Below are 21,932 nucleotides of genomic sequence, written 5' to 3'. Positions count from 1 at the left end.
AATCCTAGCAGTGAGCAAGCAAAACTAAACTAAAAGGTGGGTGGAGTTGGGGAATGATACTGAAGTTTAGCACAGCAAGTGAATATTTTGCTCTAATAGCAACAAATCAATTTTTTTTTTCGAGAATTTCAACACAGCTCGCAAATCTGATGTCTTGGGGTCAAGACTTTTTTTTTTTTTTTAACCCAGTAAGGAATTCAAAGAAACAGGAAAACAACACATTCATTCATGGTTTTGTCTGCCAAGCTTTCTTAGTCACTCACGTACACCAGATACTGGGTTAAAAAGATGAATAAGATAATATCCTCCAAGAAGCCCATGTTCTAGCGGGGTACTACAAAAGTCAAGGTGTGAGTGGCCTTTCTGGAACAGAACTCTTTTATTGCTAGAGAATTCCAGAAAAGGAGAGACTTTCCGCGCATTCAGAGAGTGAGATCATGGGTGCACCTTGACCCACTCAAGATGGACCACCTCGCTCCCAGGTTAATGCACCTGAGCTCTCGGTTTAATACACCCAGGTTTCTAGAAACCTCCGACTGCTCAGCCTCCAGTTCTACCACCCAGGGTTTCCAAGCGTAGTCAGGTCCCGGAGGCCTTGGAGCACCTTGTCTGTACGCTGTGCATCTTTCAGGGGCCTCATGATGGACAATAACAACTGCTTCGGATAATAATTTGTTCACCATCCACCCTGAAGAGAAAGAGCCGCCTTTCTTTGATGTCTGACCTTACACACCGGGAACAAAAAAATGAGGTCACATGCATGCGTTTATATCTGGGTCACCAAAAAAGATTTACTTCCTATAAATATTTTCCACACTAGCTTATTGATATTTCACCTTAAGAAGTGTGTGTGTGTGTGTGTGTGTGTGTGTTTGAGTGCAGCACAGCCCTCTCTATATTTCTAGTTCTAGACAGTGAACCAGTCATTTATTCATCAAGCATTCATTGAGTGGCGTCTATGGGCAAAGCACCAAACCAAACACTGTCAGCATTACAAAGATAATTGCACCTGCTCCTGACCAACTGAGAGTGTTCAAGCAACTCAACCAGTAGCTCCGATGGCCATGAGTACTAGGAAGGATATGGAAGAGTCCCTAAAAGGAGAGGACTGGAAGAATGATGAAAACTGGAGAGAATGAGAGGACATTCCAGAAGGAAGGAATGATGTGCATAAAGGCAAAGAGCACGGCTTCTTCAACTTAACTTCACCTACGAATCGCCTGGGAGATTAATTAAGATGCAGATACCTGGGTGCTATCATCAGATGTCCAGTAGCTCTAAAGAGGAAACCCAAATCTGAACTTTAACAAGCACCCCAGCTGATTCGATAGGGATAGTGGCACAAAGGGCAGAACTGGGTGCAGAGAAGAAGGGGTGGGGGTATCTTTAGCAAACAGACTGCAGAGCAGAGCACTTACACAAGGTACCTGACCGAAGGTAGTGCCTAAAAATTAGAAGACAGTGTTTCCTGCCATACGGTAGAATGTTGATGTGAAATAATATATCAGGAGGGCTTTCTTTCTCACAGATTGGGACTCCAGACAGCATCAAAATGGGGAGCTCCTTGATGAGCTGGGGGGAAGGTAGGAGAGAGGATGATGAAGAAGAATGGACCCTAATAGGAGATCACAGCACCCCCGCCCCCCCACAAAGAGGAGGTTAAAACATTGGGAGTAACTTATCCCTACTTCATAATTTTGCAAGGGCTAGTTCTGCCCTCTTTGAATAGAAACAGCTAAGGGTTGCTCCGACATTACATCAACACATGACAAAGACCCAGGATAAATGGAAGTCCTTGGAGACCTTCTATCGAGGTTCCATGCACAATTCCTGAATAGAGTAGACAATATATAGAAATGTAAACCCCAAAACCTGAATCCTTGGGTGGTGAGGAAAGGTGTGCTCTTTAAATTATAGGGTCTTTATGGGGTATCACCACTCCCTCTGTTCACCTCAACTGAAGGGTAAATCTTTGTAGTCGCTTTCTGTATTCTAGTCTGCCTCTTGGGACTAGGGATGTTTAATACAGAATCTAATTTCAAGCTATGTGATGGGAACATCCAGAATGCCTTTAAAAAAAAAAAAAATCTTTTTTCACAAGGAACATGCTGGTTATGTGAGCAGAGGCTGGTGAATTTCATCAGCTTTTTCCCTGAGTCATTAAGCTTCATCTTGAAGTAGATTGCTTTTCAGGAGATGGAACCCTATCAACTTGAAGTTTGTAAGTCTTTTAAATTTTCCTTCACAGTGTCAAATCACAGTCCTTGAAAGAATAAGGTGCACTTGCAAAGAGCAGAAGAAGGAAGTAAAAAGAAATTTTTTAAAAAACTCAAGTTAATAGATGGTCATGCAATGGTGACCCTTCATCAATACTCTTTGCAACAATTTTCTAAAGTTCCTGACAATATACACAGTGACATGGCTCTAAAACCATGTGTGTGCATATATACATATGTACAGAGAACAAATAAATTTTTTAAATGGAAGCAGCTTAGAAAGGAACTGGCCAAACTTTAGTATTTGTAGGAATAATTGAATAGCTTATAGGAAAACATGAAATTTTTACACAAATCCCTAAGCACAGTTTATGGGACATATAGTTTCTCCGCCAGATAAAGCATCTAGTGAATATGTCCTTTACACCAATCCCCTATACCTATATTTGAAGAATTGTTTAAATATTGGCCGAAGTGTTAGGATTTTAATGTTAGTAACCATGCCGAGACTATTATGTTATGGTCTTCTTGTGATAGGCCAGGATTGGAGAGAAGCCAGTGGAAGAGTTGAGAAAAAAAGTCAGGGGAAGAAATGCCAATCATTGAATCATTTCATTAGCAAGTGAAGATAGTAACTTCTGCCTTTTTTTTTTTTTTTAAGATTTTATTTATTTATTTGACAGAGATAGAGACAGCCAGTGAGAGAGGGAACACAAGCAGGGGGAGTGGGAGAGGAAGGAGCAGGCTCATAGCGGAAGAGCCTGACGTGGGGCTCGATCCCATAACGCCGGGATCACGCCCTGAGCCGAAGGCAGACGCTTAACCGCTGTGCCACCCAGGCGCCCCGTAACTTCTGCCTTTTAAGCAACGACCACTTTTATCAGTATCAATAACTTATGCGAGAACACACAGTCACTCATTCATTCAACAAACCCTGAATGTCTATTCTGTGTCTGGAGTGGGAGAGGCACTGGGGCTAGAGCCATGAAGTAAACAGATACAATCTCTCCCCTCCTGGAATGTATTATGTAGCTGGGAAGACAGCTGACAGACGTTAATTTAAATTATTTCAAAAAGAAACATCATTATCAACTCTGATAAATGTTGTAAAGGTAAAACACTGTTCAAGAGTAAGTAATGGAGTAATGGAGGACCTGACCCACTTGGGTATTAGGGAAGGCTTTGCTGAGGAAATAACATGTGAGCTGAAAATTAAGATAGTCAGCAGGAAGCCAGGCCAAAGATTATTGGAGGCCCAGGTCTTGGATTAAACTTTTTGCAATTCACTTTCTCTGTAATGGGGTTACTCACAGACCTATGTTCTTAGATATGCTGGGGGATGAGATCATGCTTAGAAAATACTCAAAGCAGAGTGGGGGACACAGGACAGGTGGGCACCTGGGTGGCTCAGTTGGTTAAACAGCCAACTCTTGACTTTGGCTCAGATCATGATCCCAGGATCCTGGGATTGAGCCCCACAAGCTCCCCTTGCTCAGCGGGGAGTCCGCTTGAGATTCTCTCTCTCCCTCTCCCTAGGCCGCCCCCCCAGAATAAATAAATATTTTTTTAAAAAAAGAAAACTATCAAAGCGGCTTCTGTAATTTTTTTGAGACTTGCCCTTCTAAGGTCACAATCATGTAACTGCATTCTGCCACTGCGCTGGGGGCAATGTGGTGGACAGAAGGATCATTGGTCTGAGAGCCAAAAGAAATGAGTGCTGGTCTCAGCTCTGAAGGACCAGTCCTGGGGCCTTGGACAAAGCATCTTCCCTTTCTCAGCCTGGTCTGTAGAACGGGGAATTTTGCTAACAATAGGAAGCTATAATACCCTAATCCCTCACTTTGGCACTCAAGGTCGGCATACATAATACAGCACATGTCCACATTCCCAGGGTTACTGTTCCTGGTAATCAGCTGAGCTACTAAATAAAAATTACCCAAATATGTACCATGTTTTCCTTTCTCATGCTTTTCCATCGGCCCTCCATGATCCATCTTAAATGTCCAATTTCCCTTCGTAAAACTGCTTTTACTGCTAGGAAGGCCCATGAAAGCATCCAACTCTGTCCCTACCCCCTTTTCCCAACACGAAAACTCAGGCCATGATAACTTAAAAAGCTTTTTCAAAGCCACACATCTCAGATTTGACAGAGTTAGGCTGTAAAACAAGGTCTCAGTTTCTAGGCCACCTCTCTTTGCACAACACCAACCCCCACTGCTAGGATTCTTCAAGCCCACTGATAGTGCCTTTGTGTCTCTCACAGTCTAGCTGTGTGTCGGGAGTTGGTGAACTAGGGCCAGCAGGTTGAATGGTAGCCTGCCACCTATTTTTCTAAGGCCCATTTCCTTAATTTCTTTTTTTTTTACTTTTTGAATAATTGAAAACAATGAAAATATAATATTTCGTGATGTGAAAATTATATGATGTTCAAATTCCAGGGTCAATAAAAAATGTTTTATGGCCCACGGCATGTCCATTCACGTAAGTATCGTCAATAGGTGCGTTCACACTACAACGGCAGTGTCGAGTCATTGTCACGGGCCCTGTGGCCTCCAAATGTTTACTATGTGGCCCTTTGAGAAACAAGTTTTGTGACCTCTGGTGTGTGTCCTTATGCGTGTCCTTATCTTCCTTCTCTCCGTGACAACCTCCCACAATCAGCACGTTCATAGAAAGGCACGCGGGTAGGCACAGAGACTCACCGTTCAGCTCAAGGAATAAAAACAAATCCTTACTGAGCACTCACGTGCCGGAAACCGCTCCAAATGTTTTACAAGTATTAATGTATTATTCCTCCCAAAACCCCCCACGTGGCTTCTTACTGTTATCATTCCCATTTCACAGATGAGCAGAATGAGGCACAGAGAGGTGAAGTCCCCAGCACGATGTTAAATATGCCATTTGTTGAATCCAAATAAATATTATGACTGTCATGATATGCCTGTTGACCTCAGAGAACTTGAGCCTGAGTAGTCCAGAGTCCCTCATTTTGTTCATCAATACCCTGAATCTTCAAGTCAAAGCCACTGTTCTCTTCCCACCTTGGGGGATCATTAGGAGACATCTTGGGAGTCCTGAGGCCAGAAAACACAGATACATTTCCGGAGGCCTTCTACATTATCGCACACAAAAGGAAGATGGGACTTTGGTGACATGACCTCAGAACCCTAGCTCTGAATTCGACTATCTCCTGTTTCACTCTCAAAAGTCATTTACTTTCACATGGTCTTCATTTGCTCCTTTGATTAGAAAGAACTATTTGATCTCTGCTGCTCCTTCCAGAGCTAGCTGTGGTTCTAAGCAGCAAGAGCAAAGAGAAGGAGAAGCTCTTAGAAGGGGCCACTGACAGGTGCAGGGCCAGGAGAAGAGAGGGGTCAGGGGAAAAAAGAGCCACCACCTCTGCCCAGTAGGGAGCTCACATCCCCCAACAGCTAGCAGGCAGGTTGTTCTGGAAGAGTGACTTGGAACGTCGGAGAGACATGTGATATATGACGGAGCACGTCTCCAAACCCCATCCTTTTGTCCCTGCCCAATGCTGTTCACTTTGGGGCCCTACCATGGTCTACGTAGGTAGTTTAGGTTTGCAGGCAGGGTAAGCAGTCTGATTTTCTAAACTTGCTGGTGGGACTGGATGCGATACATTGAGCAGGGCAGAGCCACAGCGGGCCCTGGGTCCTGTGTTTTATGGGGAAGCAGAAATGAGGAAGAGGAGTCCAAGAAGCTCAAGGGAGAAAGCACCAGAGCCATTCAGTGCCAAAAAAAAAAAAAGAAAAAAGAAAAAAGAAAAGAAAAGAAACGAAACACCACCTGTAATGGCCCAGAAAACATAACCATCCAATTAAAGGAGGAACAGGATGGCAGGTGGTCTGTCCCTTGTCTGACCTCTCAGACTGTTGCAGTGTTTCACTTTAAAGGCCATGCTGGAAATTCACCCTGAATTTTGGTTTCACTTGTAAAATACATGGGTGCAGTGGCTTATGCTAGCATTTGTTCTAGATCCACGGTTCCCATGGCGTAGTTCTGACTGGGACACACAGCTGATTTGAAAAGTCTGGAAATGGCCCGAACGTTGCCCCAGGGTTGTCCTTGTCATAAAGTAGCTGGGGCTGGTTTACAGGTTTCAAAAATAGCTAGGCTTTATTTTATTTTATTTTTTAAGATGTATTTATTTATTTGAGAGAGAGCTCGCCTGTGTACACGTGGGGGGCCGGCGGGGAGGGGCAGAGGAAAGTCTCAAGCTGAATCTGATGGAGGAGCCCCACGCAGGGTGGGCCGCGGGGCTGGATCTCACAAGCCTGAGATCAAACCTGAGCTGAAACCAAGAGTCCAGCACTTAACCCACTGTGCCACCCAGGTGCCCTGACTGTATTTATTTTAGAAGCCCTTTTCACTCTCTGAAAATAAACTGAAATGCCTCCTCCTCCACGAAGCCTCTTCCAAGATTCTCTTCTTCCTTTCAACTCTAACGGCATTTTGTTCATCAGATAGTGGTAGCAATAGTTCCCAGGTGGCTCAGCATTTAGGTGTTCTAGACTACGACAGCCCTAAGAGTAGAGAGCATGGCACAAAGAACATGGCTTCTGAACAGGATCAAAAACTGGTAGGATCATCTATTAACTCTTGGATCAGTTATTTAACAGAGACATAGTCGTCGTCTTTAAATCGTGATAAGGACCCTTCCTTGCAGGGCACTTACAAGCATTACATGAGAAAACACATTCAGAGTGCTAAGATTGGGCCTGAGCAGACAACGGGAGCTCAGCAAATGTCAAATAACTCCTCTTCATCATCTGCATTCTCTGAAAAGCCAGCGCAGTGCCTTGCATACAGTGAGTGCTCAATAAATACCATGTTGGGGTTGGAATAAATTGCTGAATCACCCTCTCATCTGTCTGACTTCATCTCACATTAGATTCAATGAAGAAATTATTATTCTGACTTCACATGTAACGACATCTACTAAGTGATTATTTTTTGTCTTTTTTTAAATTAAGGTGAACTCCAATATTTAAATTTATTTTTCTATCTCTATCACATATGCAAGAATCCATCTGTCTGAACTGGTATCGCATATGCATTTTGTAGGTTACAGGTATGACTATTCCAAAACGACGTATAGTAGAAGCCATCCAAGATTTTAAGGATATCATTTCACACTGGGGAACATAACTTTGCCTATTCTCAGAAGAACGCGAAAGGCTACACCTTCCGGAAAGGATCTAATGTTTGATACCTTTACCACTCCAGAAGTAAAATTTCAGTGAGGAAGCGCATTGCTGGCTCTGTCTGGCTGCTGTCTACTCCCTCCACCAGCGGCCCGGTTCTTGGGCACGCAGGTCCTCACACTTCCCCACCAGAAGGAGCCCCTGAGGGCACAAACTGGGCACCAACCCAGTTTCGAACTACTTTCACTTCCTCTGTACCTTCCTGTGTTCCAGGCCCTCGGGACTCTTCTGTCAGCTGACCTGATAAACCAATACAAGTTAACGAACAGATGAGAGCGCTTCATAAGGACTAACGGTGGCTCTTTCCTAAGTGCTGTCATTGCATTTTATTAGGGATCTACCAGAATGGAATCCTTTTATTCAAATGAGTGTCTAAGAGTGAGAATCTCTGATCTTATGTTGGCGGATGGAGAAATGCTTCCAACCCCAGGATGTTCTGCCCCCCGCCCCAGATCGCTTTACGGGCAGCTGCCTATCCCGTACTTGCCCCTGACCACAAACACATGTCCTTCACTTCACTGCCAGTCAGGACTTTTCTCCTTCCACATGTCCTCCTCCTCCTCCTCCTCCTGAAATTGGCTAGAGAGTTTCAGGTAAAGAGAAAATGGGATTCTCTTGAACCTTTGTCTATCTTGTTCTGTACTACACTCTCTCGGCTAGACAGACCAAAGGACAGTCACAGATGCGGGTATAAAACACTCGGAGTTCCATATGAGTTGTCAGCAAGGAGCGTCTACACGAAACACTTGAGGCAGCAAGGGCTGCAAGCAACTGTCTTCCAAGTTGAGCCAACACACTGGAAGAAGGCACCATATCTCCTCATTTGCATTCTGAGCTGCTCTTGATGAAAACATGGCAGGGAGAGTAGCTTACCCCAGGAGTCTCCAGTTCAGAAAATAGGTTGTTCGATGTACAAACCTTACTGAAAAACTAATTATTGATTAGTTTAAGTCTTCAAAATATTTGTTGTATAAAATATATTCTGTGGGGTGTGTGTGTGCGCGCACACGCATGAGAACCTGAGGAGGGAGGGAGGCAGTGAGAAAGAGAGAGATGGAGAGACACAGACACAGGGAAAGAGGTATCTTTTGGAAGAGAAAGAAAGAAAACTGAAAATCATCTCACTGCATTTAATGAGGCCCCACTGGACCAGCTCCGAGTCCAAATCAAAATCTCAGAGGCCAACTCTGAAAGCTCACATTTCCCGAATCTATTCCATCCCAATGGGTCAGAAAGCACCTGACATTTACTTCCACTAAATCTCAAGTATGTCTCTAGGGGATAGACATGCCTTTGTTCCGAGACAAAACTTGAAACGGCTAGTTCAGCAGCCCACTGGCTTGGTTAGCCACAAGTATTACTGAGATTAGAACCCAAGTGATTGGCAGCTACGGAGCGGTCAGCGATGTTAGCCTTGATTCCGAAATCTAGGGAAAGTCAGGGAGAGTATTTGCCACAAGAGGGAGCAGGAGAATTTGATCAGATGGGAGACTATCTGGTAGAGGTTATGATGAGGGGTCTAAGTATGAGGTATGGACAATACTGGAAGATGTTTTGGCAAGAGTCATCTATCCTTTATAAGAAAAAAAAGGGGGGGAGGATGAAAAGAGCAGGAAGAAGAGAGAGATAGCAACACATTGATTCTTAAATTCTCGGCAAATGTAAAGCAACTATTTAATTTTTGGTTAAAAGCGACATACACTCACACTGCAAAAATACAAAACATGCAAGATAGGTGCTCTACCACCCTTTTTTAATCGTGTATTTTTTTTCCAGGTTTAATTTCTATTTCAACTTGGACCTTGGTTATTTCCATGCTGCTGGGGTAGCCTGCTTGCTACTTACCTCCATGCTACGCTCCCTCTACCTGAAGGTGTCATGGAGAAAGGGCTCCTCTCACTGAACTGCAACACCAAAATCAGATGGCAAAGTCCGAAAATGCACTTACTTTGGGAGAAACACAGCCATGACCTAAATGAACGCTTTAACTTGCTTTAAAGCAGGAATGTAACCTCATTGGATCTGCAGAGCTTTTATCATCATTTATTTTTTCAAAGAAACAGATTAAATACTGAGAGGGAAGAAACCATGCGTTTACTTTGCAAGATAAATAAAAGTCTATTTTTGTCCGATAAAAAACATGTTAAATATAGCTTGCTAACAAAATGCTGAAGCTCTCTTGGAATTTTTTTTTCAAAACATAGTAAGCTTGAGAGAGCAATTAATGTAATTCCTGCATACAGTCCTGACTATACTTCATCTCCCTTTTGTAATTTTATTTGGAGTAAAAGTGCTGCTATCACTTCTCTTCCCCTTCATGGTCAACAAAATGGTTAGCTAGCTCTTAATCTTTAATCCAAAACGATAGAGCAAAAACCATTCAATAGTAATGATAAAATAAATAGAAGAGAAAGACCGATGGATAGACAGGTAAGTAGATAATGGACAGAATGATAGACAGAAAGATGTAAAGCACAGCCTTCACATTCTTTTAATTCATTACTCTCCTCTTCCAGCCCTGTGAAGCTTCCAAGACAGAGTAAATGAAGTCTGATCGTCATGAACACTTGCACCCTTTGCAACCCGGCACAGCTCGATAGTCAATAACAATTTACCTCTACCCAGTTCCTTAATTCCCTAGTACTTAATCATTCCATATTTAATACAAGACAACAGCCATTTTAGGGAGAAAAAAAAATCAGGGCTCTTTTTTTAATAGGTGGGAGAAATCTTAGCAAAACAGCCCTCAGAATCAAATGTAATTCTTCAAGCAGACGGAATTTGTAAAATGAAAACCATTCAAGACAACACATCTTGCTTCTTGATGAAGTAAGTGGGTCTCCCCCCACCTTCTCACTCACAAGGCCCCAAAGATGGAGCTAGCTTTCCCTTCCTTCCTCCTTTCACACCAGCCTAAGCAGCCAATTAAGCAAGTTTAGCAAACCCAGAGAGCTAAATCCAAGTAACACAGGATTTGAAAGAGGAACCTAAAAGCCATCACCCCTATTCTGGTTTTGTTTTCTTATCTGAAGTAAATGGAACATCTAGATACATTTCTACCCTCCTTTCCCGACTTGCTGCAGGAGTAGCTTTGAGAGAGAAAGAGAAAACATGCAAGTGTGTGTATGTGTGTTTTGGGGAGGGGAGGCGTGGGGGGGGAGGTATACTTGCAGAATCCCCTCCTGGTTGCTCCCCCTTTCCCTTAGCAGATCTTCACACAGATGCTGGATTGGGGGCGCTCCGATTGCTTATATTTGGAGATCCTCAAGCTATGCCTGTACCCAGATCTGATCAGAACCCACCTACTCTGCTAGCTCCTCCATGGTCTGGACGCCAGGACTGGCTTTACCACATCTGTCATTTTTTAAAAAGCTTCTTCCACTACACCTCCTACTGATATCCTTTTTTTCTCTTTTTAGTCTTTACACCTCCAGCAGGACAAAGTTTGTATTGTTACAGTCACAACCACTAGTGGCTGACTAGCAGGAAAGATACAGAGCGCCGGCAAGGGAGCCAGGCTAAGGGGGGTTAAACAGATACCTAGGGCAAAGCATGACTTTCTTTCCAATGACTGCGGACACCATGCACTATTGCTCTCTTCAAAAAATTCTTTGTTAAATTCGATCACTCTGCTTTCAACCCAACCACTGCCACTTTGTCTGGAGAGGGAAATACAAATTGCCAGCCCCAGTCATTCATCAAATAGTCAACAGAATCCATGGTGGGGGGGGGGGGTAAAAATCAAGGATGCACACATACTGTTTTTTTAAAAGCATCGTCTGGGCAGATTTGGTTTCTTTAGCCGACTGTCCACCCATAAGACCTCCCTCTTCTTCATTAAGGAGGAGCCAAGAAGGATATCCTCACATCTCAGAACACAGACCATTTCCCCAAGAGCCAGCAAAGCTCCAGAGGCAGATAATGCAGCTGCAAAGTTCCCTTCGAATCTCGTGGAGGAAAGATGCCTGTGCGTGCAGAATCCCCAACGCACACCCCGGCACAGTGCCCAGAGACGGGGACCCTTCAGCCCACTCCCCCGCTGTAATTCCCCCTTGCCTGTTCCTCCTGCCCCGGCCACAACACCCTCCTCTCCGCAGTCCGTGGTGAAGGAGCACCCAGAGCTGGCCGGAAAAGAGACTCGCGAGTGTGGCCTTGGGGAAGACCCCAGGGATTACCAGGAGGTGGGATGACCGCGGAGCAGAGCCCAGTGGGTGGGGACGCCTGGATCCCCAGCAGCGCTGCATTCCGGGTGGACTTAGCTCTTCGCGCCCTGAAGCCTCCGAGCCCAGCGCCGTGCAGGGTGCAGCATCTCTCCTCAGCAGCCCGCCCTTCCTCCGGCAGCCGGCACTGGCAGGCAGGCACACTCACGCCCAGACGCACCAGCCCGAGCAATTTCGCCCCCCGAGAAGCGCGGACACCCCAGAAAACGTGTAGGGACACACGCGCGCGCGCACACACACACGCGCACACACACACACATACAATTCAGCAGCCGGTCCTTCGGCCAAGCGGAGGGAAGTGTAGCCTTATGAACAAGAAATGGAAAATAGTTGGCGGTAGCTGACCAAATCCCTTCTGCTGCCCATCCTAAGATCCTACCTGGTTTGGGGGAGTGTGGATGGATCCTTCCCCGCTTCCTCCACGCTAGCAGGCAATACGGCGCACTCCCTCCTTTTAAATAGCTCCCGGCCGGGAAGAGGTCGCTCCCATCTTCTGGGGGAAGTACAAAGCGGGCGGCGGCGGGCAGGCTCCCGTGCAGCGCCGGCGCGAGCGGGAGCGGCGGCTGCGGGCAGCCGGTGCGCGCGGGCGGGAGGCAGGCGCGGAGGCCGGGAGGCTGGGAGGGCCGGGGCCCGGGCGGCGCGCGCGCTCCCCCTCCCTCCCGCGCACACTCGCCCGCCCGCCGCCCGCAGCCTCGCACTCGCTCACACGCGCGCTCGGCCCCGCCGCCGCCGCCGAGCCCCGGCGCCCTCGGCGACCGCCCGGGAGGAGAGCCGGCGCGTTTCTGGGGCCCCGAGCCGGGGGGGAGCCTTTCCAGCCTCCCAGCCTCCCAGCCTCCCAGCCTCCGCCGCCGAGACGATTTTTCGATTTGCTCCCGGCCCTCGGCCCCGCAGTGCGTTCTGGCCGCGCGCTAGCGCTCTTTCGGGCACCCAGCCCATCGATTACACGCGCAGACGGGCGCTGCAACTTTTCTTTTCCACCTTCCTCGCCTCTCCCACAGGCAGAACCCTCACCCCGGCTTGCCTACCCATTTCTCACCTCTGAAATTGTTAATCCAGATATATCTCTCTTCCTCCGCTTTCTAGCCCTCTGCTAAAGGAAGCTTTCGCTTAGCAAAGGGACCTGGGGATGTATCAATGATTTTCTCCTACATCCTCACTGTGTTTTTCCTACGTATAGACATGCAGAGCAGCACCGTGGCTAGAAGCCGCTGACACAAGCAGATAAGGATGTGGGGGTGAGGGGAGAGGTATTCCCCAGCCAAGATCTCTGAAAGAGTCTCCGTGTTGGTATTTCCTTCAAAGATTGCGGCTCACCTGGGGAATAAAGACCAAGAAGCTGTTTAATGCGAAAGCCGTGCCGCTTCTAAACTACACAGAGGAGTAAAAGCTGAGCATTAAGGTTGAGTTGGGAAAAATCTAATGCAGCAATCGACGAATAATTCATTGGCCTTTCCAAGAGAAGCATTATCATTGCCAATACATCACTTCCCCATAATTAATAAAGGAGCATTGCACCAGGCCCTTGCTCTCTTGACAGCTCATTCATCCTTACAAATCCTTAATGACTTGGCAGGATGAAAGGCTAGACCCACTGTGGAGTTCACAAACCTGGCTACACATCAGACACACCTGGGAAGTTTGTTACAAATGCAGATTTTAGCATCCCATCTTGCAGCTGCAACCCGTTCTCAAGGGTGACTCCGAGCTTGTTTTGAGAGCACCAGTTGACATTCACCACTGGTGACATTTGCCGAGGTGTGAGGGGTCAGGGACAGCTGTATGGAGAAGGTGAGAGGAACAGAGCACCCAGCAGAAAGTTAAGTGCTTAGCAGAGGTCTCCCCACTACTTACACTGCAGCTCTGTGGTAGCCAGGCCACAGGGTAGAGATTCTGACTCCAGGAATCCCACCGTTGGACAATGAGGCCAGTGGCTCTCAACCCTGACTGTGCTTTAGAATCTCCTGGGGAGCTTTTAAAAATCCCAGAGCTTAGGCCACACCCCAGACTGATTAACTTGGAATCTCTGGGGGTAGGACCCAGGCACCAGTAACTTCTTTTTTTTTTTTTTTTTTAAGATTCCCTGGTTGATTCGTACCTGTAACCGCTCTGCCCAATACCCCTCAACCCTGAATGTGCATGTGAATCACCTGGGGATTGCCGGTTCTCCTGGAGCAGATCCGGAGCAGGCCTAGGATCTGCATTTCTAGCAAACTTACAAGTGATGTTGGTCCTGTCTGGATGAGGCTTGTGTTTTAATTAACAAGGGTCTGCTGCGTCCATCTACTGGTCGGGGATTCACAGCTTGATGGAGGAAACCAAGCTCCCTCTTGTCTTGTATATTCCCGGGAATCATTCTCCCCTAAGAACATTTTCCTTTCCTTGCTAGGACTTAAATGTTCTTGACTTTTTGTTAGACTGCACTGACTAGTGGGTGTAAACAGAATGACATGTGGGGAGACACAGAAGGTCACCATCTTTCTGTAAGAGTGTGTCCTTAGCCAAAAGTTACTTAGGGTACTGATTTCAAGGGAGTGTGAGAGGCAGACATTTGGCTCACACTCAATGAAAGGGACTTGGAGAGAAAAGTGGCCGCTTTCTAAATGACACAGGCACAGCCAGTAACTAAAGACTCCCCCACAGGAAATAGGACCAGGCTAACTGAAGGAACTGAGCAAAAGAGCTGAATGAAAATGCCGGTGGACTACATCTCACTGGAAAAGATTCCGTGGAAGGGGCGTGGCCTATTCATCTATAGGGACCACTTAGTGAAAGCTCAGATTTTTCTTGGAACCGTAAGCATGCTTGTGACATGGGTGACAACAGCCTTGTTCTTAAATGGCTGTATGCCAGGAGTGCCCAAAGTTCACCTTGTCAGTAGCTGAGAAAGCGTTAAGGCTTCATCTTGGTTTTCTTTATTCCTCCTCTTTTCCAGTCTAGTCTGGTATTAGGTTAATTTGAATTTGGGGGGGAATCTACATTAAGATCCTCTCTTTACCTAGAACCATTAAAAGGCAGCCTAGTGCCTAGTGATTCGGCACACCCTTTCTGAATTGGCTCAAATTCTGAGTCCGTAAGTTTTTTTTTCCTTTCATTTCTCATTAAAGGCATCTTTATAAGGGTTCCAGGGCCCCAAGGCAAGTCAAACCTTTTGCTCCCTCCTAAATGTCATACATGACTGGATTTTTATTGCAAGAATTATCAAAGGCTACATCACTGGCACAAGGCTCTAGGTAAGGAAATAGAGCGGTTTCTGCAGGCTGTGGCTTTGGAAAGAAGAAGTATTGTATGTAGGAAGGTGGTGATTTACATTCCAATGCCAATAGTTATTTCTTAATTGTATGCTTGAATCTTGATTGCCATTCTTTTCTTCGGGCTCAGGATTCAGAGATATGGGTCTCTTCTGTTATGTATCCAAAACAGTAGGGCATGACCATTTTGGGGACTCCACAGGGAAATCACTAAGATTTGATACATTCTATAAGATGGCTCAGATTTTCATGAACTAATTCCCTGCAAAGCTTCAGGAGATCTTTTAGCAAACTCGCTTTCAGACTATGTATAAATGTTGTGAATTAGACTCTACTTTTTCATCCAGTCTACAGAGAAATTGGACATATAATCAGGGTTACCAAAATTTTTAAAAATATTTAATATTTTACCAAAACACTCCATAATTTCTCAACATAAGAAAAACAAGTACTTTGTTGTAATTTCTTTCATTTTTACTTCGAATTACTTAGGTCAGAGGTGCCATCCTTGTTTTTCTAGCGTTGGGTCTTTCTAAGTGTATTAATAGAGTTAGTAATTCCCCACCTCATTTCCTCCTCTGCCAGCCTTCACACTCAACTCCCTGCTCATTCTTGAGCTCAGTCTGATACTGATTTCTACATAAGAAAACACTAGTCTAGCACGCCCGAGCCTGATCGGCGCATGGAACTCAGCATCAGCCATTCTCCCACACCTAGGAACTTCAACTAGACCACTGGCACAATTTGTCTTTTGGGTTTCCATTGCTGCTGATTGGATCCAGGGTTTTTTGCTTCAAGGGTGACTGCAGGGAATTTTTTGTTGATTTCTAAGTGCTATTGTTCCTCCTTACCGGGGTCTTGTTCCTGCAAGTAAACTTCTACTTCTCTGTTTTGTTTTGACTAGTTCAGCACCACCCTGAATTCCACCCAGTGAGTGGGCCCTACTGCTGGGTGGGAAGCAGCCTCCCCAGTAGACTCACAGTGATAACCCCTAATTCCTTCCCTGGGGGGGTTACCCACTTCCTCTGAATTTGCACAGTGTTTGGATCAGGGACCTGCACTTCCACGACTGAGCAATTTATCGTCAAGGACTGGGCTTGGACAAAATCCTGATGCTCTTGTTTTCCACTTCTGCCCCTTATTACACTAAGGGCATTATCTAGTCAGTGTCCCACAACTTTACCAGTGAGTAACTTCATGGCAGAATCATTATCTAGAGCAATTAGTGGGTCGGAAAAGAACCAAAACTGGTTAAGATTTAAGGATTTGGAGTCAGAATATCTGGGTTTGAATCCCACCTCCGGCTGTGCGATCTTGGGGAAATTCTTTAATCTCTCTGAGTCACGGTATCTTTATCCGGAAAATCTAGATTGCAGAATCTCCTTAAAGGAGTTATAGGAGGGATAAAATGTATATAAAGTGCTTGACATAGTCCCTGATTCTAGTAATTGTTTAATAAATGATGCTGTTGTTATTACTATTGTTGGTAAAGTTCCATAAAAATGATATTCATAAAATAAGCATCTACGTTATTAAGTTCCACATAATCAGGCCATCTCATTATCAATAATGATTATGCTCTCATTTGTACTATACAGAATTCTGTACAAGAAATAAATCCAAGAGGGGCGCCTGGGTGGCACAGCGGTTAAGCGCCTGCCTTCGGCTCAGGGCGTGATCCCAGCGTTGTGGGATCGAGCCCCACATCAGGCTCCTCTGCTATGAGCCTGCTTCTTCCTCTCCCACTTCCCCTGCTTGTGTTCCCTCTCTCGCTGGCTGTCTCTATCTCTGTCAAATAAATAAATAAATAAATAAATCTTTAAAAAAGAAAAGAAAAGAAAAGAAAGAAATCCAAGAAAGTGAATGCTCTGCACTCCGAAAGTACGTGCCTTCTCTGTAACGAATGAAGCCGGTGTGTAGTTTCTGCTTCTGTAAGTACAGAGCGCAGTTCTATGTTGATAGAGGGGGCACCACGTCTGTTGTGTATCAGTTTGGAACAATGTCAAATCCACTTATTGGCAACAAAGACCAAAACAAACAGTTGTTTTTAGAAATAAAGTTGTTTTGATATAAGAATGAAGTAAGTTGTGTCACGACATCATCATCTCCTCTCTTCTCACAAATAAGAACTCAGCAGTTCAGTTGCTGGAGGCCCCACCCCCACCCCGGGGTGGGGGGGGGGCCTTCTTGATAAAAACATGAAGAAGCAACTATGGCAAAGGGACATTTAGACTATAAATACCGAGAGTTCGTGAGGCCCATCTGAGAGTGTTCGGTCTGGGCAAGGCAATTCCTTCTCATCTAAAATAGCTCTCCAAAGACCTTGGGGCATTAGCTCTTGCCTTGGTCAAGGCGACTCTTATTGGCAGCGGTGAAAACCATGTTGCAGCCCTTGGCAAAGATCATCCTGCCCATCAACACCAGAGCTACCGTTCCCTAGCAACGTGCTCTAGCAACAGGGAACTCGAACTTTTGCACTGACAGCTGGACATCAGCTCGCAGTTGGCTAACCTGTGTCTCCCAAGTACCGACTCCTATAAAGATTCAACCCCACTGAATGTGGACTTTATTCCTTTCCTCTCCTCTTGCTGGAACAATAGTGTGATTAATCTATCACTGATTTGGAGTATATTATCTCTTTATTGGCTTACGAAGAGACATCCTGTATGTTATTGATTTGTGAAATTCCTGTAGTGAACCTGCGTTAAATAAACTGCTGGCAAAAAAAAAAAAAAACCCCTCAGTCTCTGAGCATTAATTTGCTTTCCAAAACAAAACAACATTCTTGCTGGGTCACATTTCTTTTCTTTTATGTCTGGGTATTAACTTCATCCCATCTCCATTATAATCTGGGGGCATAATTTCCAATAGAGTCATTTTAAACACATTTCACTACAATGAAGATTTTGCTTGTCCTAGCAATCATCTATATTTTTTTAAAAAATTTTTTTGAGAGAGAGAGAGACAGAGAAAGAGCACGAGGCAGGAGGGGAGAGGTCAGAAGCTGACCCCCCCCTCCCCCGGTCGAGCACGGAGCACAACACAGGACTGGATCCCAGGACCCTGAGATCATGACCTGAGCAGAAAGCAGACGTTTAACTGACTGAGCCACCCAGGAGCTCCTGTCCTATCAATTATATTAACAGATGACCTTATCTGTGACATAAACTTCTTCACTAAGTTTGCACAAACTTTCCTCAACATTGATTCAAGGACTCTCTACCAAAAGAGACTGGAGATGAAGCCTCCAGGGTGCTCTGCACCAGTTATTTGTGTAGATATTAAAATTATTTGCCATCTACAACCTAACTTTAATTTAAGAAATCCTTAGGAATTAATGAGGGAATTATGATTACCCTCATTTTACAGATTGAGATCAAAGAGATTTGTCCAACACTGGCTACACAATAAGTATCAGTTAAACTGTTTCCAAACAATATGGAAGCCCAGACCCACTCTTGGAGATTCTGCTCTCATTGACTGAAAGTGGAGTAAGGGCACTGGAAAATTTTTAAGTTCCCTGGATGGTTCTAAGTTTCAGCAAGAGCTGGGAACCTCTGGCCTCAGATCAAATAGCTAATTAGTGGTAAAGATGAGTGAAAACAATCCCTTTACATTTGCCACAATGCTGCTTGTATTCTGCTATTCCATCAAACATTGATATTTAACAGGATATAAAAATGGGGACTCTTCTTGGAAACTTAAGAGAGCTTACAAATGTTTGAAGGCCTTTTTACATCTCTAAGGGGCACAAGTGACGTTTGTAATTGACCTGACAACGATATCTGAGCGGATTGGAAGAGATGATCAAGAAAATTGAGTCCACTGACTGCATGGCCTCTTTCTGTTTTGTTGAACACCCAATCCCCAGCATCTAGAGCAGTTTTTGGTACATGGTAGATGAATTAATAAAGCACATATTGTGCCCTGTAAGGGACTGCCCTGTGTTGACAAAAGATGGATTTTGGTCCTAGGGTAAAGTAAACTCGTTGGCCCCTGTCCAGTGTGAATTGCAACTCAATAGCAATCACCTCCTTGTAGCTACAGTGCAATCCCTAGTTAGCAAATGACATCGTCACCAGATCCACATCCACAGTCCTGCCTGGCCACCTGCTCTGTGATGACAGAGAGATTGTCTGTGACATTGCGGGAGGCCAGACCACACAGAGATGGCAATCTGACCGAGCCTCAGGCTTACGTCGGTAAACTGACCCTTTGTCAATTATCTAGGGAATTACTTATAAGCTCATTTGGCCCACTTTGTCAGAATGTCAGAGAATCTCTTATTTCCTGTTAAGAGAGGCTCTTTAGGCATATAATTTATGGATATGTGCTTGTTTTCTCACTGACTATTTTTCAAGAATCAAGGGACCTGTGAATTTGCTGATATGTTCCAAGTCAGTCATCAAGCAAGTCTTACTAAAGGCAAAAGCTGGGCAGAGCAGAGACAAAACACAGTTGCGAATCGTCATCTTAATTCATTTTCTCAGTCATTCCTTTCTGTTTTCATTCACAACTGTACATGAGGGCCGACCCTGGGTCCAGGCACTGTCCCAGACCTGGAGATACAATGGAGAAAACACCAGTTAAAGTTTCCATCCTCTGGGATTTACATTCTACTGGAAAAAGAAGAGGCAGTACGCAGAATAAGCCAATGAACTCAAGCTAGGGTATCAGCTGGAGATCCTGCTCTGGAGAAATGAAGCAAGGAAACCAAGCTAGTGACTTTAGCAAGCAAGTACGGGTGTAGGTGGTCGGTGCTGCGGACCCCTCAGTGAAGTCAGAATTTCCCATCGACCATGCCATCCCTGTTTTGAGAGTCCCACATAGATGAAATGATAGGGCTCAGTGTTTGGCTTGTTGGAGACTCTGTTTCTGCCATGAGTCGAGGTTCCTTGAGGAGCTCCCGCCTCAAAGCGGCCAGTCTCGTCAGGTTCGCGCCTCTATTTCAGGTGCGTGTTCACCTGCTATAAATCCGCGAATTCCTCCAACACGACAGACAGCTCCCAGAGGTTGCATATAAAAGGACTGTATTCTTTCTAAGGCCGAGCTGCTGCAAGAATTCTGACCATCCCTCTGGGTTTTATTTAAAGAATGGTGCTTTCATGCAACCGGATGGCGAACTTTCCACAAGTGAGCTCTCATGGGTGAACCTCTTCCCACAAAGTCAACAGCACTGGTGAGGAGGGAGGGGAATAACACATGGGTAGCTTACTGATGGTTCCAGTGCTTCTTTCCATGAGTTTGTCACACTCCTGTATCCTTCTTTGTATATTCTTGTCTGAGATCCCACAACACACATACCGTACACACATACACACACATACACATTGCACTCATACACACACACACTCTTGCATGAACTCACACACTTGCATACACAAATCTTAATTGTGGCTAAATATCTAATTGTTAGAAAATCACCATTTGCAAATTTGCAAAAACACACGGAAATAATAGCTGACTTTTGTTGTTGTTGCTGTTTTTCTAATTTTATGTAACCTAAATGGTCTTTTTATTGGCCAGATCTTATATACTTGGTTTCAAGTCTCCTTAGAGGCTCGTAGGCTAATGCAGAGCATGACCCATGCACTGCTCTCTTTCAAAAAGAAGGATGATAGATTTGAGGCCTAAAAAAGATACTTGACTTATGTATCTTACAGATCTTGAGAGACATTTGGTTTTTGTCTTTCTGTTTCTTTGGTCAAAAAAAAAAAAAATCTCTGTATCTAGAAATTGCTCAAAGAAAGATTTTAGATGGAAATTTGAGATGGAAATTATTCACAGCAAAATGCCAACCTAACTCAAAATAGACGATCAATAAATATGTGTTGAATAAATGATGCAAATTAATGGAGTACGCCTTATTATAGGGCAATCATGTAAAGGGAACTTGGTAGCACATTTACTGGCTGAATTTGTAAATCAGTCAGGCAGCAAACAGTGAGTGACAACTCCATTCGGGGCCAAGAACTAAGTCCTGTGGTGGTTAAAAACATGAATTAGATACCTCTAGGAACTTAGCTTCCTAGTAAGAATTAGACTGAAGATTTTTGAGCACGTGAATGCAATAGCAGATAGGCACTTCATGAAGGTACATCTTGAGGAGGGTGTGAGATGTGTCAAAGTCAGCGTGGTCAGGGATAAAGAGACCAGTAGGAGATGATTACAGTCATCTCACAGAAACCCCAGCCAGTACGAGGACTCTGAGCACCGACTGGAGAAGAAAGGGAATATAGTTCTTTTTCTCCTTGGCTCAGAACTTCAGCAGAGTCTCATTATTGCTCCTTCCCCAGCCCAGGACTTTTTAAAATTACTGAGTTTTCATTTTCAGGGGAATCCTTCTTCATAGTTCCAGTTAGAACACATATGACTTCTGTAAGGCTGCCAGTATTCTAGGAAACAAGTCTCCTGTGAGTGTGGCATACTAAAGGGGGGCGGTCATCTGCTCCAGCAGGCAAGGAGGGTGTCTCATCACTGGGATGGTGCATGATGATAACGAAGAGTGGACAACACTTAGTTGGTTTTATTATTGTGTTTAAACTCTCTGTGGACAATGCATCCCCTTACTCTTTGTGTCTTACAGTCATCCTCCCACTGCCTGATGCCCTTGATGGGCTGCCTTTTAGTAGGTTATAGGGGACTGAGAATATCTGGTCTTCTTTTTATGACATAGATCTGACTTGTAGGTGGGGAGCAGGTGACAAGATCCTCCCCCTACCGCACCTTCACGGCCACTCCACTAGCAAATTGCCAGACATTTAAATCTACTATGTGGGAAAGGCAAACGGAGCTAACTCTGACAAAGTACAGCCTCTATAAAGAGCCTCTTGCTTCCCCTAACTACAGCTGCTTTTAATATTATTTTAGAAATACACAGAATCAATGAAGGAAATCTGAATGTAGTCAGAACGTTTCATCAAATATTTATTGTCTTTTGAACACACACACACTCAGAAGAATGCTGTTTTCCTAAAAGCAGTCTTATTTGTTGGATAACAGATTCAAGATGAACCAATTAGC

The 21,932-nt window shown here is 44.8% G+C and overlaps 1 protein-coding gene across 14 annotated transcripts in view; it reads right to left on the bottom strand.

The window, feature by feature from the left end:
- SLC8A1 (solute carrier family 8 member A1) overlaps positions 1–21,932 on the bottom strand; it is a 383,135-nt gene that overhangs the window by 320,218 nt on the left and 40,985 nt on the right. The window contains exon 1 of one of the 14 annotated variants that reach the window (XM_057309323.1): positions 12,041–12,228. The exons of the other annotated variants lie outside the window; for them this stretch is intronic. The gene's annotated coding sequence lies outside the window, so the exon portion shown is untranslated. Of the gene's footprint in view, positions 1–12,040; positions 12,229–21,932 lie in introns of those variants that run through there. 14 annotated transcript variants of the gene reach the window in all.

This window comes from Ursus arctos, unplaced genomic scaffold (genome assembly GCF_023065955.2).
Source record: "Ursus arctos isolate Adak ecotype North America unplaced genomic scaffold, UrsArc2.0 scaffold_8, whole genome shotgun sequence".
NCBI classification, from domain to species: domain Eukaryota; kingdom Metazoa; phylum Chordata; class Mammalia; order Carnivora; family Ursidae; genus Ursus; species Ursus arctos.
This window is presented reverse-complemented; position numbering and strand designations above follow the sequence as displayed.